Raw genomic sequence first — 23486 nt, forward strand, 5'->3', positions numbered from 1 at the left:
GTTAGTCCTAGTTTTTTTAAAACTCATTTTGTTACTCTGTGTTTCTTGACTGGTGTCTTCAATACATTTACATTGTGTCATTATTAATAAGTATAACTCTACTGCTATCATTCTGCTGTGTGTTTTGTGCTATTGGTTTCTTGTTTCTCATGATTTTCTGTGCTGAATGCATTTAGTCTGTGTGTTTTCTTGTCAGTTTTTCTTTATTTACTAGGTCTTTGTGCTTTTGTTTTGCAAAATGTCGAAGAGAATTTTTCATTTTGTTTGAGATTGCCTGTTTAATTATTATTTTCTTTTCAAGTTTAATATAGTCTTGTCTCTTGTGAACGACTTTATTCTTCACCACTAGTATGTTTTAAATCTACACTCTTCCCTTTATTACTTTATAGTTGTATTCAGTAGAATTATAAAAGCAAAAATAATAATATTTTATAAGTGTCTTCATAGCTCTGGCTCCCTATGTTTAGTCTTACACTTTTATTTTACTTTGATTACAGCTTTAAGTGATTTGATTTCTGGGTAGTGGTGTTTTGAATGTTGATTTTAGGTTGATGACTACTGTTGTTGATTTTCTGTCCAGTAAGTTCCCTTTAGTAAGTTTGGTCATTTTGACAAAAATTCCTTTATTTTCTCCTTAGTTAGGAATGCTCTTTTTTATCCCTCATATTTGAGGGATAATTTTGCTAGATATAAGATTCTTGGTTGAACACAATGGATGTATGTATGGATTGTGATAAGAGGTATAAGAGCCCTCAATTAAATGATTTTTTAAAATACTCTTGGTTGGTTGTTTGGTTTTGTGGGGTTTTAAAATTTTTTTTTCGTTTAGACTTTAATATACGTCAATCCATTGCCTTCGTCTTTTTCTTTTTTTTTTTAAAGGGGAGAATTCTACCACTGATCTGTGCCTATGACATCCTGCATCAGCAATATAACAATATCTTCTTTCTTTTATTTTTAAATCATTTTATTGGGAGCTCTTACATCTCTGATCACCATCCACACATACATCCATTTTACCAAGCACATTTGTACATATGTGTCCATCATCATTTTCAAAACATATTCTTTCTACTTGAGCCCTTGGCATCAGCTCATTTTTCTCCATTCCCACTCTCCCTCCCTCGTGAACCCTTGATAATTTATAAATTATTATTTTTTCATGTCTTACACTGACTGATGTCTCCCTTCACCCAATTTTCTGTTGTCCATTCCCCTGGGAGGGGGTTGCATGTAGATCATTGTGATTGCTTCCCACTTTCTCCCCCCACCTTCCCCTTCTCCTCCTGGTATTGCTACTCTTATTATTGGTACGGAGGGGTTTATCTGTCCTGGATTCCCTGTGTTTCCAGCTCTTATCTGTACCATTGTACGTGCGTGCCCTGGTCTAGCCGGATTTGTAAGGTAGATTTGGGATCATGATAGTGGGGGGGGGGGGAGGAAGCATTAAAGAACTAGAGGAAAGTTGTATGTTTTATCGGTACTCTACTGCACCCAGACTGGCTCATCTCTTCCTTGTGACCCTTCTGTAAGGGGATGTCCAATTGCCTACAGATGAGTTTTGGGTCTGCACTCTGCATGCCCTCTCATTCTCATTGATATGATTTTTTGTTCTGAGTCTTTGATGCCTGATACCTGATGCTACTGACACCTCATGATCACACAGGCTGGTGTGCTTCCTCCGGTGGGCTTGGTTGCTTCTCAGCTAGATGGCCACTTGTTTATCTTCAAGCCTTTAAGACCCCAGGTGCTATATCTTTTGATAGCCGAACACCATCGGCTTTCTTCACCACATTTGCTATGCACCCATTTTGTCTTCAGTGATTGTGTCGGGAAACTGAGAATCAGGGAATTTCAGGTTATTAGAACAAAGTGTTCTTGCATTGAGGGAGTACTTGAGTAGAGGCCCCATGTCCATCTGCTACCTTGATACTTAACATAAAAATATATATACATAGATCTATATCCCCATCATTATATATAAATATATTTACATATGCACTTGCCTGTATTTAGACCTCTGTAAATGCCCTTTGCCTCCTAATTATTTCCTCTATTTTCTTTTACTTTCCTTTTGTCCCAATGTCATGTCTGGCCTTCATTCGGGTCTCAGTAATTCCTCTCGGTTAAATTGCCCTTGATCAAGTCCTACCAGGCATCCTACACCCTCATCACCATAGATTTTAGATCACTTGGTTCCCTTGTCCCTGGGTTTGTTAACCCCCCACTTCTTTTCCATGCCTCCCCTCTCTCATATCCGCCCCCTCCCATCTCTATTGTTTTCGTCTCTGGATTGTTTATCCCACCTATCTTATCCAGATAGACAGGCAGAGAGAATAAGATGCTCAAAAACAAGGCAGAGCAAAACAAAACAACAAAAGAAAACAAAAAAACCAAACAACAAAAAAATCTACCCCCAAAAAGAATAGCCTATAAATAGTTCCAGGTCTCTTTGTTGACCTTTAGGTGCGTTTTCTGGTGGAGTCTGATGGGGTGTCACACCCTGAACCAAAAGTCTATTTTAGGCATTCCCCCAGGACTTCATTACTTTGCTCCCCTTGCTGCTCTGTTGCACTCCCTTAGTGTTTCACACCAGTGTGGTGAGGTCAGATCAGGCACAATTCCCACACTGTGCCTCCAGTGTTGTCCCTCATAGTGATATGGGTCAGTGAGGGATGTCTTGTCTCATGGTGGGGTCAGCCCTATGATTTCTCTCTGTGTGCTCTAGCAGGAATATCGTCCTCAGGACTTGATGAACCAGGATGTGTTCCACTCTCTCTCCTTCCCTCTTTGTTTGCTCCTGTGTGCTCTGATTAGAAGCCACCCCTCTCCCTGAGCTGTAGCTTCAGTGCTGTCCTCTGTAGTGCTTTATTCTGTGAGGGGAGGAAGGGTGTCCATGTAGTTGGAACTGGGACCAGCCACGCAGACCTCTCTATTGGTTCCCTGCTTCATGCCGGTATGTTGCATTCACATGTTGGTGCACCGGGTTGAAGTCTGGTCCCTCTCTCCATTTCCTGTGGAGATAAAAAGAACATCCTCCCCTTGGGTAGGTTAGTGCCCTGTTACCTCCGCTACCCATCTTTTTTTTTTCTTTTCCCCTCTTTTTTTTTTGTTGGCTGTCATATGTGTCCTTGGATTGGGTCTGATTCCTGCCATAGTACCAGAACTTGACCCCAGAAATGCATGTGTACAGTAGCTTTTTGTTTTTTCATGTCTTACACTGTCCGCTGTCTCCCTTTACCCACTTTTCTGTTGTCCATCCCCCTGGGAGGGGGTTATATATGGATCATTATGATTGGTTCCCCCTTTCTCCCTCCCCATTCACCTCCTGGTATCTCTAATCTCATTATTGGTCCTGAGTGGTTTGTCTGTCCTGGATTCTCTTTGCTGCAAGCTATTATCTGTACCAGTGTACATGCTCTGATCTAGCCGGATTTATAAGGTAGAATTGGGGTCCTGATAGTGGGGGTGTGGTGGGGGGAGAAAGCATTAAAGAAATAGGGGAAAGTTGTGTGTTTCTTCAGTGTTATGCTGCTATCTGACTGGCTCATCTCTTCCTATAGCAATATTTTCATTGCACCACTTTGAATCACCTTTAAAAGATCTTTAGGGAGCCTTGCTAATGCAGTAGGTTCCATGTTGGTCTGCCCACTTCATGGTCAGCAATTTAAATCCACAAGTTTCTCCATAGAAGACAAATGAGGCTTTTTGGCCCTGTAAGAATTTACAGCCCTGGAACCCCAAAGGAGCAGTTATACTTTGGTGTGTGTGTGTGTGTGTGTGTGTGTGTGTGTGTGTGTGTGTGTGTTTGAAACTAGCTTTTGTTTCACAGAAAATTTGAAGTCAGTTTAATTTTACATTTCCTCCTTTTATAACCATTCAGACCAGGGTTTAGATATGATGGATAAAGAAACTGGAGGGTTTTCAAAGCTGTGGCCCTTCTCTTTCTTTTTAATTTGAAATTCATTTATTATGCTTTTTCTCTGTTATTTGTGCAGTATAATATGTACAAAGTAAAACATACTATATACATAGTTGTAGAAGCCCATTGAATCAAAACAGAGACAATATCTTAGTATCCCCCATATATAATTATAAAATGTATATGGCTTCTTCTTCTTCTTCCCCACCCCCCAAACTCTTTCTCCTTCCTTCCCTATCTCTCACCTCTCCCTCTTTCCCCCACCTGCAGCCTCATTGTGGTCTTCAAAATCTTGTCCTTTGGTGTGAAAACTAATTTTTTTCCTTTTTAATTATGGTGTCATAAAACATTTGTCTTTATGAAATTTGCTAACTTTTCTAAGCATACTGTTTTCCAATTTTTTTCATTGTCATGAGGTGTTTGACACCCTTGTTATTGGTTTTTAAGGATGCTTAATAGTTTATTGTGTGTATGTATCATTTTATTTATCTATTCCTCCACAGATAGGGTTTTTAGTTGTTTCCATCCTTTTGCTATTATAGAAATTGATGTGATGAACGTGGGTTTGCATGTATCTGTTCATGTTTTGTGTCTTTATTTCTTTAGAGTATATACTGTGTAGAGGGAATGCAGGATCATATGACATTTTTATTCACATTTGCTAAGGAAGCGCCATACTGCTTTCCATAATGGGTGTACATTTTTGCAATCCTATTAGCAGTTTATGACTGTTCCAATATCTCTACATTGTCTCCAATATTTATTATCTTCTGTGGTTTTAAAGAAATTTCTAGGAGTGTTGATGTGAGTGAGGAGGTATCTTCTCATTGTTGCTTTCCTTTGTATTTCTCTTATAACTAATGATTTGGAGTATTTCTTCTGGATGTCACCTTTAGTTGATTGTCTATTCATGTCATGTGCCCATTTTTATTGAGTTATTTGTGACTTTCTTATTAAGGTGTTGTAGTTTTCCATAGATTTATAAATTTGCACTTTATCTGGTATATCGTTGCCAAATATTTTTCCCAGTCTGCGAGTTTTCTTTTTACTATTTTGATGAATTCCTTTGATGTACATAAATGTTATATTTTTAGAAGATCCTAGTTCTCTATTTTCTCTTCTGTGATGTGGGTGTTTTCCATTATGTTTGGTTGTATATTTATATATGCCTTGTAGTAGGACCCTTAAGTTTGTGCCTATATTTTTCATTTATGATTGTTATGGTTCTAGGATTTATCTTTAATTTATCTTGAGTTCATTTTTGTATGTGGTGTGAAGTATGGGTCCTGTTTCATTCTTTTGCTGGTGGAGATCCAGTACTTCTAGCACTGTTTATAGAAAAGGTTATCCCTTTCCCACAAAATGTGTTTTAGTTCTTTATCAAAATAAGGTATCTGTGTGTGCTTGGTTGTATTAGTTCTAATCCATTGGTCTGCATGTCTATTATTGTACCAACCAGCTGTACCAATAATGTGATTTATAATGGTTTCTGAAGTTTCAGGAAGTCAGATGCCTCCTACTTTATTTTTTAAATAATTTATCCTGGGTTTCTTCCCATTAAATATGAAGTTGGTTTTCCTATTTCTTTTAAGACTTATCCTGGATCTTGGATTGGAATTATATTGAATTTGTACAGTGATTTCAGTAATATTTACTTTTTTTACTATATTAAGTTTTCCTACCTATGAGCATGGGTCATTTTTCAATTTATGCAAGTGTGCTTTGGTTTCTCAAAGAAATGCGATCTGTTCTTAACTGTGTCTTTAAGAATGTATAAGTAAGTTGAACTGGATGCATAGGTCCTTATTTAGCCTTACTTTAAGGACAAGAAAGAGCCATGATGATGTAGTCGGTTACCCATTGGGCTGCTAACCACAAAGACAGCAGTTTGAACCCACCAGCCACATGGCAGGAAAAAGATAAAGTTTGCTGTTCCTGTAAGATTTGCAGCCTTTGGAGAAGTTAGATCTGCCCTATAGGTTCGCTGAGTGGTAATGGATTTGATGGCAGTGGGACAGAGCAAGAAAAGGCTCCAAGATTTTTCAATGCTTTAAAAGGTGCACTTACAGCAAGTAAAGGTGGTGTGATGAAGAATTTGTTGTCAATAGGTGTGTTAGTCCGAGTATACGAGACAAAAAAAATTCATTGACACTCATGTGTGAGAGAACTTTATGTCAAAGAACAATTGTATATTAAGAAACATCCCAGCAAATGTGGTGAAGAAAGCTGATGGTGCCCGGCTATCAAAAGAGATAGTGTCTGGGGTCTTAAAGGCTTGAAGGTGAACAAGCGGCCATCTAGCTCAGAAGCAAATAAGCCCACATGGAAGAAGCACACCGGCCAGTGCGATTACGAGGTGCCCAAGGGACCAGGTATAAGGCATCATGCAAAAAAAAAAGATATAAGTGTGTGTATGTATGTGTATATATGTGTATATGTATATATGTATGTGTATATATGTATATATATATATATCATATTAAATGAAGGGGGAAGTGCAGAGTGGAGACCCAAGGCCCAAGTGTCGACCAATGGAGATCCCCTCATAGAGGGGTTTAGGAGAGGAGATGGGTTAATTAGGGTGTGAGGTAGTATCGATGAAGAACACAGCTTTCCCCCAGATCCTGGATGCTTCCTCCCCCCAACTACCATGATCCGAATTCTACCTTGCAGGGCTGGATAGGACAGAGGCTGTACACTGGTGCATATGAGGGTTGGAGGTACAGGGAATCCAGGGTGGATGATACCTTCAGGACCAAGGGTGTGAGGGACGATGCTGGGAGAGTGGAGGGTGAGTGGGTTGGAAAGGGGGAACTGATTACAAGGATCCACATGTGACCTCTTCCCTGGGAGAGGGACAGCAGAGAAGGGGGGGAAGGGAGACTCCAGATCGGGCAAGATATGACAATATAACGATGTATAAATTACCAAGGGCACATGAGGGAGGGGGGAAAGGGGAGGGAGGGGAAAAAAAAGAGGACCTGATGCGAGGGGCTTAAGTGGAGAGCAAATGCCTTGAGAATGATTGGGGCAGGGAATGTATGGATGTGCTTTATACAATTGATGTATGTATATGTATGGATTGTGGTAAGAGTTGTATGAGTCCCTAATAAAATGTAAAAGAAGAAAAGAGAAAAAAATGATTAGGGCATAGACTGTACGGATGTGCTTTATACAATTGATGTATGTATATGTATGAACTGTGAAAAGAATTGTATGAGCCCCAATAAATTGTTAAAATTTAAAAAAAAGATTAAAGATAAAAAAAAAGAAACATCCCAGCCCAGTCCAGGTCAAGTCCATAAGCCCAATATTAGCCCATATGTCTGATACTAGTTCACAAATTCCTCTTTAGATTCATGCAGCCATGCAATTATTCCAAATGAAGGAAGATCATAGGCCAGTGGGTGGAAAGTCTTGTATATCCAGTGATGTTGGAAGCATCTCAGCCCTGGCATGGGCTCCACATTGCTCCTCCAGCTCCAGGGCTCTGGCTCCATCAATGTGTCTCCATGTGGCTTGTCAACAGGAATGTGAAGCAGAGAGTGTGTGCCCCACCTCCAGGGAGGAAGACAGGAGTTCCCAGAGTCCATAGGAGAAGGCCATGCCCACACAAAGGCCTCATTGGCCTGATTGAAAGGCCAGACTCCACCCCTTCACTGAAGTTGACAGAAGCGTATGTAACTGCCACAATAAGGATTGGTTCGATGGGTTCAAAGTGAGGACAAATTTATAATATTAAGAGGTTGTCTACAAATCCTATTTTCTAAACCTGTGGACTGCCTTATTTATCTGTGTTTTCCTGTGTGTCAGGAATCTGAATACAGTTTAACTGGAACCCCTTCTAAGGGTGTCACAGGATTGCAATCAAAGTGTTGTTTAGAGTTAGGGTTCTTGCCAGAAGCCAACAGTAGAGTCTGTTAGGAAGGTAGAAGTCACAATTGTATGTAGCCAATTCAAAAAATGACATCTCATCACCTAGGCTGCATTCTGTGGTTTGAAACAAGTCAGCAAGCTAGCCCATACTCAAGGGGCAGTGATGACACAAGGGTATCAATATCTCGAGTAGAGGATCATGGGGCCCAACTGGAGGCTGCCTGTTGCAGTTACCAAGTATGATGTACAGAAATATGAGGCATAGTAAGTTTGGTCTCTAACTAACTCAAAATTTACAACCAACCAAACAACAAAAACATTCTAGAAGTTCTCTGGCACATAAATAAAAGATACAGAGATCTGAGGGGTCTTCTGTAACCTAGATCAATCAACACTTCCAAAATAATTATGGTTGGGGTGGGGTGGGGAAGAGGAAATGCTAGTCTCTTTAGACCAAGTAAATAATATTAATCTACCTTTACATAGCTCTGTATAGTTTACAAGGAGCTCTGGTGGCATAGTATTTATGCGTTGGACTGCTAACCACAAGATCATCAGTTAAAATCACCAGCTGCTCTGTTGCAGAAAGACTTTCTGTTCCCATAAGAGTTACTGTTGGGAGGGTGTAGCTGGGCAGACCCAAGCACATTGCTTAGCCTCAAGTACAGGCAGTCTCCCTGAGAGCCAAAGCCTCAGGTTGGGTGGGAGCATGAGTGAGGAGAGATCTGGAACTCAGTCTCAGTCCGCCCTGATATCTGCACCTTTCCTGAGTGCCTGCTTCTAGTCTGATGCTGGTCTGGGAGCCACAGCTTGGTCATTTCTCCTCCTTTCAGCTTTGTGACAGTTTCAGAGATTTCATTAGAATCAAATGGGGCCCAAAGCATGGTAGCTCCAAATCAGACATCGCATTGGAGAAACTTTTAAAAAAATCATTTTATTGGGGGCTCATACAACTCTTACCTCAATACATACATACACCAATTGTGTCAAGCACATTTGTACATCTGCTGCCATCATCATTTTCAAAACATTTTCTTTCTACTTGAGCCCTTGGTATCAGCTTCTCATTTTCCCCTTCCCTTCTTCATCCTCCATCACAAACCTTTGATAATTTATAAATTATTACTATTTTTCATGTCTTACACTGACCAATGTCTCCCTTCACCCACTTCTCTGTTGTCTATTCCCCCAAGAGGAGGTTATATGTAGATCATTGTGATTGGTTCCCCCTTTCTTCCCCCACTTTCCCCTTACCCTCCTGGTATGCCTACTTTCATTATTGATACTGAAGGGTTTATCTGTCTTGGATTCCCAGTGTTTCCAGCTCTTATCTGTGCCATTGTACATGCTCTGGTCTAGCCGGATTTGTAAGGGAGATTTGGGATCATGATAGTGGGGGGAGGAAGCATTAAAGAACTAGAGGAAAACTGTATGTTTTATCAGTGCTATACTGCACCCTCACTAGCTCATCTCTTCCTTGTGAACCTTCTGTAAGGGGATGTCTAATTGTCTACAGATAGGCTTTGGGTCTCCACTTCACACTCCCCCTCATTCTCATTGATATGATTTTTTGTTCTGGGTCTTTGCTGCCTGATACCTGATGCTATTGACACCTCATGATCACACAGGCTGGTGTGTTCCTTCCAGGTGAGCTTGGTTGCTTCTCAGCTAGATGGTCGCTTATTTTTCTTCAAGCCTTTAAGACCCCAGATAGCTTGGCACCATAAGTTTTCTTCACCACATTTGCTATGCACCCATTTTTTCTTCAGTGATTGTGTCGGAAAGCTGAGCATCAGGGAATGCCAGGTTATTAGAACAAAGTGTTCTTGCATTGAGGGAGTACTTGAGTAGAGGCCCAATATCCGTCTGTTACCTTGATACTTAACATAAAATATATATACATAGATCTATTTCCCCATCATTATATATAAATATATTTACATATGTACATGCCTGTATTTAGACCTCTGTAAATGCCCTTTGCCTCCCAGTTATATTCTCTATTTGCTTTTACTTTCCTTTGGTCCTTCCATTATGTTTGGCTTTCGTTCTGATTTCAGTAATTCTTCACAGTTATACTTCCCTTGACCAATACCTACCAGGCATCCTACACCCTCTTTGCCATCGATTTTAGATCACTTGTTGTCCCCTTGTCCCTGGGTTTGTTAACCCCCACTTCCTTTCCCCACCTCCCCTTTCCCATATCCCCTGGAACAGGAGAAATTGCAGCCTGAAAAACATCAGTGGATGAAATCGCAAATGAAAAATTAAAGATGACTGATAAAGACAGATACAAACTCATAGGATAATGTTCACTCCCAGAAGCTGAGAGGCAGAAGAATGCATATCACTTCACAGAGGACAAAGGAATACAGCAGCTCAGAGACCAAGTGAGGGAGCATGAGTACATTCCTTGAACCTCTAGAAGAAAAAAAAAACACAGAAAGGCGAAAGAAGGGAACAACTGCTTAAATCTTTATCTGAGACGCTTTTGCGACCGCTGGCCCCTGGTGCAACTTCCAAGCGCGCTTCCCCCAGAGGGCACCACTCCTGCAGTCGCGCATTGAAGGCATGGATGGCTGCCTGAGCTGACCTTCTGGCTGGGAAGGAGGATATGAAGCCGGCGGTGGCCGCCTAACGCTAGGCCTGCGCTGCTGCCTAGGGCACCCTGGAGTCTCCATGCATCCTGGCACACTGAGTGAATGATCTGGCTCCGCTTGCGCTCATTGTCCTCTCCTGGCAGTCTCTTTCTGGGGCCAGGATGAGGCTCAGTCCACCGACTGAGGGCCACGCTGAAGACCATCTGGAATGGCGTTCACAAGATAGACACGTACCTGAATGCTGCCTTGGACCTGCTGGCAAGTGCAGTGACGTTTGCCCAAGAACTTAGTGACGAATGGAATGGAACAAGCTGTGCTTTCCCCCCCTCCATTCTTTCGTAGAGTGTCTGTCAATTAGTCGATCGATCGTGCAAAAAAGCAGTTTAGTTTGCTCGGTGTTGAAAAAATGGTTTTGAAATGTTTTCATCGCAAAGCTCCAGACTACTATAACCTGAGACCTTTATACAGACATTTGGAGCCCTCGAATGTTGAGAAAGTTACAACTTTAGAAAAGCGTTCCTCAGCTTTGAAAGGCGTGTTCTTTCTTTTGGTCTCAAAGACCCTCCTTCCTCCTTGTCAGTTAACATTGGCCATTAATGCTTTTCTCACTTTGATCTAAGCCTTCCCCACATACGGGCTATAAGTCCTTCCCACTGATAGGATGTAGCTCCCGCTGTTTGGTGTTCACCTTAATATTGGTGACGAAGTGCTGCAACCAACACGACGGGTGCCACGAGACCTGCAGCAAAAGCAACAGCTGTGCTGAGGAGCTCCAATATTGCCTCTCCGAGATCTGCCAGGACGTGCAGAAAGCCCTAGGACTCTCTCGGCATGTCCGGGCCTGTAAAACAACAGTGGAGCTCTTGTTTGACAGCGTCGTACACTTAGGCTGTAATCCATACCTGGACAGCCAGACAGCTAGCTGCATGTTGGTGTCGCTATAAAGAAAAAACTGACCTTTAAAGAAGCTACTGACCGCTGGGAACAAAATGGATGGAAGAATATAACCTTTGGCAAAGAACTATATTTTTACATCCGAAATCTGCCTTATTTTGTAGGTGAAGTGTTTTCAGACCTTGCAAGACATTACATTTTGACATTGTACAAATGAAAAGATCTGCAGCTCTGGATTCAGTACCACATTTGCCAAAAAACAAAATAAAAGAGAAAGAAGATTTTTAAAATCTTCATCTGAAGGGACAGATGTGTTGAAGAAGCAGTTGTCTGTTATGACTAGGCCATTTACTGTACTTGAAACCAAAGCCAGTCCACTTTGGGAGTTGCTTCAACTCTTCAGTGAGCAATAGTCATGAAATGGAGATATAGCTGAAAGATGCTCTGGAGAAAAAACAGCAGCGGCTTGTGTGTGATCAGCAGCGTGAAGTCTATATCAAAGGGCTGTTAACAAAGATTTTTGAGTTGGAACAGCAATCAGAAACAGCTGAGTAGTCACTCCCACAGCAGACAAAAAAAGACTGAATCAGATGGTTGCCTTCAGGATAAAAAGCAAAAATATTACAATCATCTCTTGGCCAATGCAAAAAAGGATCTTGAGGTTGAAAACCAAACCATAGCTCAGTTAAGTTTTGAACTTATTTTCAGGGAAAATACGAAGAAACCCCAAAAGAAGTCCAAGACTTAAACCAGCTGTTCTGTTCACAAAGAAAGGCAGATGAACAACATCTTGAAGATGACAGGAAAAAAACCCAGAAAATCCAAACGCTCAAAGAAGAGAATGATATTGCTAGAGAAAAGCTTGCGGAAGAGACAAAGAGATCCAAAGAGCTCTTAGCTCGGGTCCAGTTTCTCTGTTAAAGCAGCACGAGGAACACACAAGAGTGGCTCTGTTGGAACAACAGATCCAGGCATGTGCTTTAGACTTTGAAAAGCTTGAATGTCAAATCATGCAGTATCAATTGCATGTAATTCTTCAGGAGCTCTGAAAAGTGAGAAACCAAATTAGGACAGTTGGAATTATTTGAAATAGCTTCATGAGCTTGCCTTCACCAAACCATTAGTCACTTTCCAAGGAGAGACAGAAAACAGACTAAAAATTGTCTCACCAAAAAGTCCTGCTCCCCGCCAGCCTGGTGGAGTGACCCAAGTGCAATATACAGTATCCAGCTACAAAACACCGAGACTCGCTAGCTCAGTTGAGTACTGTTCAAAATAGCAAAATGGTTGCTCTGGGTTTGTGGCAGAAGATTCAGGACTGTATCTTACGTGGAGCTCTTGGGTATTTTGAACGACATCCTTCTCTTCTTGGATAAGAAACTACCACTCTATATACCTTTGAGACCCTGGCATGTGAAGGAATCATTGTACTTTAGTTTGGGGCTGCTTTGCATTTTCCTTGGCAGTGATAACTCCTCCAGATGCAACCATTGGCCTTAAACTAATCCCACAGAGGTGATGATCACTATACTTGAAACTACTCATGTTTTGCACTGTTAAATACTTGATGGAGTGAAAAAATCATCCAGGTATTGTTTATGCATTAAAAAAAAGATTTACTCTCTTGGAAACCCACAGGGAAATTCTATCCTGTCCTATAGGATATATGAGCTGTAAACCCTAGCCAAAACCAAACTCACTGCCATTGAGTAGTTTATGACTTATTTCTTCACCCATCTATTGTTTCTTTAACCATTACGTGCTCTTCATTTTTGTCTATCCTCATATTATTCACCTTGAAGTCTATTTAATCAAAGATTAAATATTGCCACTCCCTCCTTTTTACAGTTGTCATTGACTTGGTAGGTTTATTGCCATCCTTTGAATTTTTTTTGGTCTACTTTTGTGTCTTTGAGTTTAAGTTGTGTCTCTTTTAGGTAGCATGTAGAAGGGTCTTGTTTTCTAATCCAGTCTGCGACTTTCTGTCTTTTGATTGGTGTATTTAATCCATTGATATTGAATCATTATTGATTCATGAGTTAGTTGCTGTCAGTTTGCTGTGTTTGTGTTTATTTTCTCTCTCTGTCTCTCTCTCTCTTTTTATAGGTGCCTTCCTTTTATCATCTTATATTTATATGTTGTGTTGAGTGCTGCTTCCATTTTATTTGTTTTTGAGTGTTGGTGGCCTGTCTGATGCTCTCAAATGTAATTCTGGTCTTGATGTTTTCCTTGTCTGGAAATGTCTCTACTCCTCCCTTATATTGGAAGCATAATTTTGCTGGATATAGGATTCTTCATTGACAGTTTTTTTTTCTTTCAGAATTTAATATGTCATTCCATTGTCTTCTTGCCTTCATAGAAGAAACTTGCCTGCATAGTTTCTCCTGTGATTGTTTTCTGTTGTTATTTTCCTCTGTTTTTGGAAGTCTCTCCTTTTCCTTGAAATTGGAGAGTTTGACTACTATATGTTGTGATGTTTTTCTTTGGGCTTCTCTTAGTTTCTTCATTAATTATTTTATCTGCCTTTGTGATATTGAGGGAATTTTCTTCCATGATTTCTCTTACTATTTTCTCTGTAGATTTTTTTCTTGTTGTTTCTTCTTGTTCTGAGGTCCTGATGAGACATAACTTTTTCTCTTGATAGTGTTCCACATAACCATCTGGCTTTCTTCTGATTCCTTTGTTTGTCTGATTGTTTTTTTATTGTTGTGGATTGTTTCTCTTATCAATTATAACCAGAGTGATTGCCTTCCAGCTCACTGATTCTATTTTCCTTTTCTTCCATTTAATTCCTTGGGTCTTTTACTATGTTGCCTAACTCTGTTATCTCGTTGTCTATCTCCTGGGGTTCTTTTTGTTTTAAGGATTTCAGTTTTTCAATTTATGCCATTGTTCGTATGACCATATCACACATCTCTTGAAGGACCTAAACACCATTCTTCTGAATTCTGCTTCTGGTAGTTGCATGGCCTCTTTTTCAGAGTGTCCCATTGGATTTATGTGATTTTCAGTCATTTGTCATTGTTTTCTTCATGTTGTGGGAGTGGGTTTACTGTTGTTGACTGCTGTTTCCTTGGCACTGTGGCACAACTATTATGCTGTGGTGTGTGAGCTGCTGGGTCATCTAGAGGTAGTCTGCTCCATATAAGAAATGGGAGAGGTCTAATAGGATTTGGAAAATGAATGGTGGTGAAATGGAGAAAAGGCGGACTAGATGGGTAAGTGGGGAAAGTTGGGGGAAAGAATATATAAAATAAAAGTAATGATAGTAATAATAAATAGCAGTATGGATAGGCCAACACGTTTTGAGAAATAATGGGAAAATGCATTTTAAGATGGGTGATCAGAATTAATAATTTTTATGGAAATATATTTTTTGAGGAAAAAGAGAGAGAACAGAAAGAGATAATGGGTAGATAAGCACTTACTTGTCTATATGAGAAAATTTGGAAGACAGCTACTTGGCCAACTGACTGGAAGAGATCCATATCTTCACCCATTCCAAAGAAAGGTAATACACCAGAATACTCAAATTATAGAACAATGTAATTGCTATCATATGCACATAAAATCATCAACAATTGACAGGGAGCTGCCAGAGGTTTAGGCTAGATTCGGAAGAGGACATAGAACAAAGGATATCATTGCTGGTGTCAGATGGATCTTGATTCAAAGCAAAGAATACCAGACAGATGTTTACTTGTGTTTTATTGAAAGGCATTTGACTTTGTTGGTCATAACAAACTACGGATAACCTTGAGAAGAATGGGAATTCCAGAACACTTCATCGTGTTCCTTCGGAATTTGTACATGGATCAAGAGGTAGTTGTGAAACAGAATGAGGGAATACTGCATGGCTTAAAACCAGGAAGGGTGTGCATCAGTAATGTAGCCATACTTTTGCAACCTGTATGCTGAGCAAATCATCAGAGAAGCTGGCTTATGTGAAGAAGAATTTGGCATCAGCACTGCAGGAAGGCTTACTAGCAACGTTGATATGCAAATGGCATAACTTTGCTTGTTGAAAATAAGGACTTGAAGAACTTGCTGGTGAAGATGAAGGATTGCAGCCTTCTGTGTGGATTACAAATCAATGTAAAGAAGACCAAATTATCACAACTGGACCACTAGGTAACATGATAAATGGAGAAAAGTTTGAAGTTTTCAAGGGTTTGCCTTACTTGGATCTACAGTCAATGCTCATGGAAGCAGCAGCCAGGAGTTCAAAAGATGCAGTGCATTGAGTAAATCTGCTGCACAAGACCTCTTTAAAGTATGGAAACACAAGGATGTTACTTTGAGGATTAGGGTGCACCTGATCAAGTTATAGTGTTTTCCATTGTGTCATATGCATGTGACAGTTGGACATTGAATAAGGAAAACTGATGCAATCGAATTATGGTGCTGAAGAAGAATACTGAATGTACCATGAACTGCTAAAAGGAGATACAGATCTGTCTTGCAAGAAGTAAGGTCAGAGTGCTCCTTACAGGCAAGAATTTCCAGATTTCACATTACATACTTTGGACATATTTTAAGGAGAGACCAGTCCCAGGAGAGAAACATCATGCTTGGGAAAGTGGAGGAGCAGTGACGAGAGGAAATCCCTCAATGAGATGGCCTGATACAGTGGCTGCAATAGTGGGCTCAGGAAGAGGAACAATTGTGAAAATTGTACACAACTGTGCAGTTTTTCCTTCTGTTGTGCTTAGAGTCACTATGGGTCAGAACCCTAACAACAACAAAAGCAACATGCGGAGAAACTCTCACTGATGTTAAGTCAATTCTGACTCATAGAAACCCTATAGTACAGGATAGACCTGCCCCTGTAAGTTTTCTGTGAATCTTTACAGAATTTGAAAGCCCTGTGTTTCTCCTGATGCAGGGAAAAGGGGGCACCAGAAAAAAAGGACAAAGAAGAGAAAAATTTAATGGTGAAAAGTTAAGCTTGGAGACTGATTATGTCTGCACCAAGCTATCTACACAATCTGCTATCCACCAGGGTTCCCAGAGGCTAGTGATGGTTTGACTGCTGGGTTGCCTCAGTGAGTGGTAAAAATTGGCTGTGCTCAGGAGGAGCCACAGAAGCAGCTCGTGCTGCTGGTCAATGGCAAAAGAGAGTCTGTTAGCAGTTGTTGCTCTTCTCCCATTTTAAGAAACTTGGGTCTACTTAGCTTTTAAGTTGAATTTCTTGCTGCCACGAAATGCAGGATACCTCTCCTAGTGAATCCTCTCCTTGCTAAGGTGATCATCCTATGCTTGTTTTCTGTATTCCCCTGTCTCTCTATCTCTATTGATTTTGAACTTGCCAAATAATTGACAACTTGAGATTACCATATAGTGCTGGTCCATATTTTCTTTGTGTTATTTTTGTATTATTGCAACTATTACCTTGTGTCTAATCTTCCTTGTTTTCTTAAGTTTCTGTCACTTAAGTTTTCAAGTCTATACAAATGAATTTTTGCACATATTTTAGTCTAAAAAATTTCATGTCTTCCTTTTCTCACTAGTATATCGAATCTGTATTATTGGCTAGATTAAAGACGTTAGAAAATTACCAAATGTCCCATAGAGCTTACTTATATGATCCACTTGCTGCTCTAAAGTGGATCATAAATAGATACGAACCTTAGCTATATGAATGGATTTTGAGCTCACACTTAACCGTCAGAATACTCTAGGGAAAATTCGCCCTTATGTTGCAACTTTGCTTGATACTTACCCTCATGAAAATATAGGTGCTATGGCAAAATGTGGTGAAGAAATCCAATGGTGTCCAGCTATCAGGAAGAATAGCTTCTGGAGGTCATAAAGGTTTGCCTTAAAATAAGCAGCTATTTAGTGAGATGTGGGCTAAGTACTCACAAAAAATGCACACCATGATCAAGAGAGGGGATTGTATTAGAATTTAAATTCTAAGCACCCAAAACAATGGGACCGATGGTTCCGGTTCCGGGAGGACATGGGAGTGGGGAGGGTGGGGGAAAGAGAAGGGGGTGTTGACAAACACAGGGACAAGGGAACAACAGTGATCCAAAATCAGTGGTGAGGAGGGTGTAGGAGACCTGGTAGGGTTTGATCTAGGGTAATGTAACCGAGAGGAAATACTGAAACCCAAATGAAGGCTCAGCATGATAGTGGGACAAGAGGAAAGTAAGAGGAAATAGAGGAAAGAACTAGGAGGCAAAGGACATTTGAAGAGGTCTAAATACCGGTATGTACATATGTAAATATATTTTATATGATGATGAGGAAATAGATCTATGTACATATATTTATAGGTTTAGTATTAAGGCAGCAGATGCACATTAGGCATCCACTCAAATACTCCCTCAATGCACGAATACTTTGTTCTATTAAATTGGCATGCCATGATGCTCACCTTCCTGACATGACAGCTGAAGACAAATGAGTGCTTAAGCAAATGTGAAGAAAGCTGATGGAGCCCAGCTATCAAAATATATAGCGTCTAGGGTCTTAAACACTTGAAGGTAAACAAGTGGCCATCTAGCTCAGAAGCAACAAAGCCCACATGGTAGTAGCACACCAGCCTGTGTGATCATGAGGTGTCAAAGAGTTCAGGGATCAGGCATCAAAGAACAAAAAATGAAATCACTGTGCATGAGGAGGAGTGCAGATTGGGGACCCAAGATTCATCTGTAGGCAAGTGGACATCCCCTTACAGAGGGTCACAGGGAGGAGACAAGCCAGAATCCCCACGTGGATTAAGCCTCCAGTGAATTCCTTACCTCCCTTAATTAGGGATGTGAACAGTGTTGCCCTCAAACAAAGTGCATTGTAAAATGAATCACCTCCAGCCCCTAACCAACTCAGAGACACGCAATATCCCTAAGGGGCTGGTTTGTGGAAATCATCATGATTGCCTCAGTTGAAAGGCCTTGAACCAATCTTGAAAGCTCTTCTGTTTAACATAATGCACATGACCCAATGATGGTCCCATTTTCTGTAGTCCCCCACATACCTGATATATAGATGTGCTGTTGAAATGCCCTAGTGTGAGGTCAAGCAGAGGATGCTTTTGTGGTTGTTTCCTTTGCCCTCATGTCTTAAAATCCCCGAATCTCAACAGATCCTTGGGCACCATTATGATCTCTTGCTAATGAACTCCCTCACCCAGCTGATATATCTTTGTCCTTTTTAAGAATTAATAAATCTCCTTAAATTATTATTATTATTTTTTTTATTTTAACAATTTATTGGGGCTGATACAATTCTTTTCACAGTTCATACATATACATACATCAATTGTATAAAGCACATCTGTACAGTCTTTGCCCTAATCATTTTTTTCTCTTTTCTTCTTTTACATTTTATTAGGGACTCAAACAACTCTTACCACAATCCATACATATACATACATCAATTGTATAAAGCACATCCATACATTCCCTGCCCCAATCATTCTCAAGGCATTTGCTCTCCACTTAAGCCCCTTGCATCAGGTCCTCTTTCCCCCCCCAAATTATTATTTTTTAAACCAATAACATTAAACTGGATGAAATAAGTTATTCACAAAGGACAAATACTATATAATCACACCTACATGAAATATTAAGAAAAGGCAAATGTTTAAAGACCAAAGTCTATTAGTATTTGCCAGGCTTAGGAAGAAAAAGAAAAGAAGAAATAATGACATAAGGCACTGAATTTCTGTTAAGAGTAATGGAAAAATTTGGAAAGGGGTAATGGTGATAGTTGTACAACATGATACATGTAATTAATGTCATTGAATTGTACATGTAAAATACATGAGGGAGTTTCAAATAGAATTTAAAGAAAATGAAATTGTTCCACAAGCATTTTGAAATCCTCTCACATATACACACACAAATTTACCACAAAAGGTTTTTCTTTAGTAAGATTGTTTACAACTAAGATGAGAGAAAGATAATTAGATGCAGGTTCTGCTTTCTGGGATCTTCAAATCTGATAGAAAAGAGAGTCCCATACATCAAATCTACATAGCCTAGCACAAGGAAGCTGTGGGGGGGGGGGTATAGAGACCTAGAGAAAAGTATCCAGTCCAACTTGGAAACCCATGTAGGTTGCTTAGGGGAAATGACACCTGAGCTGAGTTATTTGGTTTGGGGAGTCAGTGTGAAGGGCCTTCCAAGAAGAAGGAACAGCAATTGCAAAGACCTCTTAGATAAGAGAGATCCTAATACCCTAAGGGAAACACTGGTAGGTAATTTAGTGGTTGGAATACAGTATGAGACCAAGAGTGAAAAGAGATAAGGATTGAGAAATTTGGCAGAGACCAGAATTATGAATAACTTTAATTGTCAAGCAAGGAGCTACATTTTAAACCTGTGTGAAAAGGTATTATAAAAAGAAGGAAGTAGTGTGTGGGCTTTTCCTCAAAGCATTCTCATAGCTGGTGTGCAGAATAGTAGACTGAGCATGGCAAGTCTTGAAGCAGAAGCTCGGTGAACTGACTTCCATGAGAGAAACGCTGAAGCTGGTGTAGGGCAATGTCAGTAAGATATGAAAAGAAGTAGATTTGAGAGACACAAAGGAGAGGATCAACTTGAGTTGTGAGAAGTTGGCAATATTGAGAGAGGAGGATTCTAAGTAAAGAATATAGAGAATTAGACAGAGAATAAAAGTCCTAAGGGGTGGTTATGACAAAAATTAGTATTAGAGGAACTCTGAGGGCTGAGAAATTAGTGTCAGATAAAATGGGCAGAAGCATGTTCCTGTAGTAGAGCCCTCAAGCTAATAATAACTCTAAGAACTTGAGCCATAAGGTCCCCAGGGAATGGACTTTGGGGCCAGGGCGTGGTGTCCCAACAGACTGGACTGGAAAACACTCCTAAGGGCCAACAAACGATCCTTGAACTAACGACAAGCTTTTCTTTCTTGATGTGTTTTGTTTTGTTCTTTGTCAATGGTTTGTCACATGGAAGAACACACCAGCCTGTGTGATCACGTGGTCCCGAAGGGATCAGTTATCAGGCATCAAAGAACAAAAAATCATATCATTGGCTGCACACCTCCATGATACAATCACCGAAGACAAGTGGGTGCATAAGCAAATGTGGTGAAGAAAGCTGACGGTGCCCGGCTATCAAAAGAGATCGTGTCTGGGGTCTTAAAGGCTTGAAGGTGAACAAGCGGCCACCTACCTCAGAAGCAAAAATGCCCACATGGAAGAAGCACACCAGCCAGTGCGATCACGAGGTGCCAAAGGGACCAGGTATAAGGCATCATGCAAAAAAAAAAATGTATATATATATATATATATATATATATATATATATATATATATATATATATATGTGTGTGTGTGTGTGTGTGTGTGTAGATATCTATATCTATCTATCTATCTATCTATTTATCTATACCATATTGAATAAACGGGGAAGTGCAGAGTGGAGACCCAAGGCCCAGGTGTCGGCCACTGGAGATCCCCTCATAGAGGGGTTTAGAAGAGATGGGTCAGTCAGGGTGCGAGGTAGTACCGATGAAGAACACAGCTTTCCCCCAGATCCTGGATGCTTCCTCCCCACAACTACCATGATCCGAATTCCACCTTGCAAGACTGGATGGGGCAGAGGTTGTACACTGGTGCATATGGGGGCTGGAGGCACAGGGAATCCAGGGTAGATGATACCTTCAGGACCAAGGGTGTGAGGGGCGATGCTGGGAGAGTGGAGGGTGAGTGGGTTGGAAAGGGGGAACTGATTACAAGGATCCACATGTGACCTCCTCCCTGGGAGATGGACGGCAGAGAAGGGGGGGAAGGGAGACTCCGGATAGGGCAAGATATGACAAAATAACAATGTATAAATTACCAAGGGCACATGAGGGAGGGGGGAGCGGGGAGGGAGGGGAAAAAAAAGAGGACCTGATGCAAAGGGCTTAAGTGGAGGGCAAATGCTTTGAGAATGATTGGGGCAGGGAATGTGCGGATGTGCTTTATACAATTGATGTATGGATTGTGATAAGAGTTGTATTAGCCCCTAATAAAATGTTTAAAATTTTTTAAAATTTCTTTTCTTTTTTAAATTATTTATTCTTCTCTGGGCCATTGGTTTTCTTTTTTGTTGTCATCGTTGTGTTCTCTTTTGTCGCTTTGTCTTGCTATGCCTTGTTTTTTGGTGCATATTGTTATCTCTGCAGATCTATCTATATAAGATAGACTGGATGAAAAGTCTGGAGGAGAAAGCAATGGGACCAGTGGTTTTGGGGGAGGAGGGGGAAAGGAGGTGGTGTTGACCAACTCAGGGACAAGGGAACAACACGTGATCCAAAATTAGTGGCAAGAAGTGTGTGAGAGGTCTGATAGGGATTCAACAAGGGCAATGTAACCAAGAGGAATTACTGAAACCCAAATGAAGGCTGATCATGATATTGGGACAAGAAGAAATTACAAGGAAATAGAGGAAAGAACTAGGAAGCAAAGGGTATTTATAGAGGTCTAAATACAGGCATGTATATCTGTAAATATATTTATATAGGATGGTGGGGAAATAGATCTACATGCATATATTTATAGGTTTAGTATTAAGGCAGGAGATGGACATTGGACCTCCACTCAAGTACTTCCTCAATGCAAGAACACTTTGTTCTATTAAATTGGCATTCCATGATGCATACCTTCCCGACACGATTGCTGAAGACAAATGTGTGCATAAGAAAATTTGGTGAAGAAAGCTGATGGTGCCCGCTATCAAAAGATTTAGTGTCTGGGGTCTTAAAGGCTTGAAGATAAACAAGCGGTCATCTAGCTGTGAAGCAACAAAGCCCACATGGAGGAAGCACACCAACCTGTGCGACTACGAGGTGTCAAAGGGATTAGGTATCAGGCAACAAAGAATACAAAAATCATATCATTGTAAATGAAGATGAGTGCAAATTGGAGACCCAAAGCCCATCTCTCAGCAACTGTATGCCCCCTCACAGTAGGGCTGTGGGGAGGAGACAAGCCACTCAGGGTGCACGATATAAACTATGAAATGTACAACTTTCCTCTAGCTCTTTAATCCATCCTCCCCCCCACTATCATGATCCCAATTCTACATTACAAATCTGATTAGACCAGAGGGCGTACATTGGTACAGGTAGGAACTAGAAACCCAGGGAATCCAGAACAAATGATCCCTTCAGGACCAGTGGTGAGAGTGGCGATACCTGGAGTTTGGAGGGAAGGTGGGGTAGAAAGAGGGAACCAATTACAAGGATCAATATATAACCTCCTCCCTGGGGGTGGACAATAGAAAAGTGGATGAAGGGAGATGTCGGATAGTGTAAGATATGACAAAATAATAATAATTTTTAAATTATAAAGGGTTCATGAAGGAAGGAAAAACTGGGAGGGAGGGGGGAAATGAGGATCTGATATCAAGGGCTCAAGTGGAAAGAAAATGTTTTGAGAATGATGATGGCAACAAATGTAGAAATGTGCTTGATACAATGGATGCATGCATAGATTATGATAAAAATTGTACAAGCCCCCAATAAAACGATTTAAAATATAATAAAAATTCTAAGTTGAAAAAAAATTTTCCCTAGGCTCTCTGGGAAATTAGAAAATATCTTTTAAAAACAATTCCAACACGGTTTCCCTACTCTCTTTATTATCCCCATCCACCGCCACACAGCTCTTCTCTTAGCCTTTTCATTCATTGCTCCCATATACATTTCTTCACTTTATTTATATCTCGCAAAATTAGTTTTCCCCCCTAATTTGTTACTTGCATAAAAGTATAGAATAAACAATCAAAGAAAATAAAACCCAACCAGAATCCTACTCATATGGAAACAACTGTAAAGTTCTGAAGTGAAACGACCTCAAATCTTCGTGTGTACATACTGGTAATAAAAATACAATTTCAACCCCATCCCCCAAAAAACCTGTTAAAACAAAACAGTGAGGGGTTTCTCTGTACTGTGGTTTTAGATGCCCACTTCCATAGGAAGAACTCCGTCCTAGAAGGCTCAAGGCCTCTAGGTTCTACCTCAAGTCAGTCAGTTCCTGATTTGTTGTGTGTCCCTGAGTCAGTTCTAACCCATTCTGGGTCTCAGGTTTCCTATCTAAATAGAAAAAAATTGTATGCGTTGCTGGGGAGGAGGATGAAATGTTTCCAATGGTCTTCTTTGGTTTCTTATACTGTAATTCTATGGTCCTGACTTTTTAAAAGTCCAGTCCTATTTCTGTCCCTGATTTTGTA

The 23486-nt window shown here is 40.5% G+C and overlaps 1 non-coding gene and 2 pseudogenes across 1 annotated transcript; 2 read left to right on the forward strand and 1 right to left on the reverse strand.

Annotated features, from left to right (window-relative positions):
* Positions 1 to 3802: 3802 nt before the first annotated feature.
* On the reverse strand, positions 3803 to 3922 carry LOC142435428 (small nucleolar RNA SNORA61). The gene has a single exon (XR_012781486.1). It is a non-coding gene; the product is annotated as a small nucleolar RNA SNORA61 (small nucleolar RNA).
* Positions 3923 to 8052: 4130 nt separating this feature from the next.
* LOC142433409 (centrosomal protein of 55 kDa pseudogene) lies at positions 8053 to 12571 on the forward strand (annotated as a pseudogene).
* LOC142434680 (group XIIA secretory phospholipase A2-like) lies at positions 10199 to 11361 on the forward strand (annotated as a pseudogene).
* Positions 12572 to 23486: the final 10915 nt, after the last annotated feature.

The sequence above is a fragment of the Tenrec ecaudatus genome, chromosome X, assembly GCF_050624435.1.
Source record: "Tenrec ecaudatus isolate mTenEca1 chromosome X, mTenEca1.hap1, whole genome shotgun sequence".
Classification (NCBI taxonomy): domain Eukaryota; kingdom Metazoa; phylum Chordata; class Mammalia; order Afrosoricida; family Tenrecidae; genus Tenrec; species Tenrec ecaudatus.